A 2,978-nucleotide genomic window follows, 5' to 3' on the forward strand; every position below is an offset into this window, starting at 1 on the left:
AAAATTCTTGCAATTCACTTTATCCAGGCAGATAGTTTGCACTACTGGAGAAACAACTCTTTTATAAGGAAGGACAAGAGTTTATTCATCTGGATACACAGTGAGCTTATCAAAACGACAGCATTTTAAAAAATACTCTATTAACCCCAAAGAAGGCAGGAAAGAGGGGGGAAGGATCCAAAAACAGGTGGGACAAATAGAAAACAAAAGGCAAGATGCTGGATTTAAATCCCACCAGGTCAATAATAACATTAAATATAAATTGTGTAAACACTACAAGTAAAAGAGGCTGTCAAACCGAATTTTAAAATAAAGAACTATCTGTCACCCACAAAATACCAACTTTCAACATAAGGAATAGATAAACAGGAAAAGGCTAGAAAAAGATACAGCATGAAAACACCAATCCAAAGAGAGCTGGCTAAATTAATAGACCTAATTCTCTGGTTCCTTTCCTGCGGGAGGGACGATGCTGGAAAAGCCAGGAAGGAAAGAAGAGGCCACTGTGAGGATCAACAGGCACAGGAAGAAACACGGCACGGCAGGGGCCGTCCACACTCACCGCGAGAACGAGGACACAGCGGCCTCAGGCTACGGAACCCAGAACATTCCTCGGCCGGATGCTGTCAAGGACCTGATGCTGCTGCCTGTCTCCGCAGCCCTGCCAGGACCCCTTCGTCCCCGCAGATGGCTTCCTGGATGAGCGTGAGCCAACGTGAGGTACATCTGCACCCGAAGGAGGAGATGGCCTGGCGGACCCAGGCCTGCGAGAGGCTGCGGGGCGCGCGGTGCGAGGAGCAGAAAGGGCCGCAGTGGCCGAAGCAGAGGCCTGGGCGTGGCGCTCTCTGGAGAAGGAGGCGGTCACCGTGAGCGGCCCCTCAACCCCCGCACGCCCAGGGCCGCCTCAGGGAGCCTCCCGGGTGACGCCCCGCCGGGCCTAGGGTGGCCCCGCAGGCAAAGACAAGGCGCTGCCAGCTTCCGGCTCCCGTCTGGCCCCCGAGGCCAAGGTTTTATGAGATTGTACACAACCGAGCTGTCGCAGCTGTCGCGCATCGTGATAGGCCCCACGCGGGGGGAGAAAAGGCTCACGGCTGCCCTACAACTCGCTTCCTGCTGCACTTGGCAACGTCCTGGACCGCGTCGGCCAGCGCATGCGCGGTGAGTGACACGTGTGCGCCGGGACCCGCGCCGGCCCGGACGATGCCGTGCCGGGCGCTGTGGCCACCCTTGCTTGTATGACAGGCCGATTCGGAAGGAAGTGGTGGACCCCCCTGACCGTGACAACCCCGTGGACCTCAATGTCGTGGGTCTGCAGGGGGCGGCCGGGCCTCCTGGGTTCCAGAAGCTGCGGGCGAAGCTGCTGGCAGAGGTCAGGGGAAACCAAATAAACAGGCTTAGATGCAGGGGAAAGAAAAAATTCCCCGCACCAGATTGCCTGAAACTTGGCTCCCTGCTAACTAGCTAGAGTAAATTACCTTAGCCGCTTTCAGCCTCACTTTCTCCAGCTTGAAAACGAGGATATTAAGTCTCCTTCTCAAAGGGCTAAAGTGAAAATTGAGGAATATGCGAAGTGAGTAGTGCTGATTCCAGTTTTTAATGGTAAATGACACTACTATTTTACCCTTTAGAATATCATTGGTTGTGGCTTCCTTGGTGGCGCAATGGTTAAGAATCCACCTGCCAATGCAGGAGACACGGGTTCGAGCCCTGGTCCAGGAAGATCCCACATGCCGCAGAGCAGCTAAGCCCATGCGCCACAAGTACTGAGCCTGCGCTCTAGAGCCCAGGAGCCACAACTACTGAGCCCGCCGCACGCCTAGAGCCCGTGCTCGGCAACATGAGAAGGCACCACAACGAGAAGCCGGTGCACTGCAATGAATAGTGGCCCCCGCTCGCCGCAACTAGAGAAAGCCCACGCACAGAAACGGAAGACCCAACACAGCCAAAAATAAATAATTAATTAATTAATTAAAAAAAAGAAAGGGCCTAAACTGTTAAAAAAATAATCATTGGTTATTTTTAGTAAATCACATTTGTTTAAATAGCTTTCTTCTAATCCAACTCTTTGCAGTTATTCACAGTAGCTCTGTATTTTACTGAATAACTTTTCAACATCTATTGATGTCCTTTAGTTTGTTGGTATAATGAAATATGTTGATAAAGTTCTTGTTTCTGAAGTCCTTGCATTACTGAAATTAATCCCATTTGTTTATATCATAATTTTATAAATGGATAGCTGGATTCAGACTTCCAATAGTTTATTTGAAATATTTGCTTCTATATTTGTAATCAAAATTCATCTTATTTTCTCTGGTGTGCTATCTTTATGATACTTTATACAATGAATTAGGGGTGTTTCATCTCTTTCTGTGGACTGCAGTTATTTAAATAGCATAGGAATTACATGATCTATGAATTGAGATTAAACTCAGCAGTAAAACCATCTGAGCCTGCCACTGAATTCAGCTATGGTTATGGGTCTATTCAAATTTTCTGTATCATTTTTGGGTCAAATGGGATGTTTTATGTTTTGATAATAAGTTGTCCATTTCTCTCAGTTTCCAAATTTATTATCTTGAGTTTGTACAAGATGCTTTAATATAAATCTTTAAGCTTTTCTGTAATGTATCTCATTATTAACATTGTACATTTATTTTCTCTTTCTCTCTCTCCCTCTTAATTACGTTTGCCAGGAATTTCCTTTTTTATTCTATTATTCTTTTTAAACAAAAATGTGTATTCTGTATCATGTAACATGGAACATGCTATATGTCACAAAAATATTAAGGAACAGTGTCTTAAACAAGACAAAAGTTCAATTCTCTCTCATGTAAAAGAGGTCCAGAGGTGTGCAGCCTGGGACTGTTGTGTTAGCACTCTGGCATTATCAGGGACCCAGACACAGTCTTCAAGCTGTGATTCCCCAGCCTAGCTTCCATCCTTGTGATCTTATCATTCACAACAACTGTGGTGCTCTA

At 46.6% G+C, this 2,978-nt stretch overlaps 1 pseudogene; it reads left to right on the forward strand.

Moving 5' to 3' along the window:
- The first annotated feature begins 469 nt into the window (after positions 1–469).
- LOC118884637 lies at positions 470–1,016 on the forward strand (annotated as a pseudogene).
- The last annotated feature ends 1,962 nt before the right edge of the window (positions 1,017–2,978 follow it).

The sequence above is a fragment of the Balaenoptera musculus genome, chromosome 19 (assembly GCF_009873245.2).
Source record: "Balaenoptera musculus isolate JJ_BM4_2016_0621 chromosome 19, mBalMus1.pri.v3, whole genome shotgun sequence".
NCBI classification, from domain to species: domain Eukaryota; kingdom Metazoa; phylum Chordata; class Mammalia; order Artiodactyla; family Balaenopteridae; genus Balaenoptera; species Balaenoptera musculus.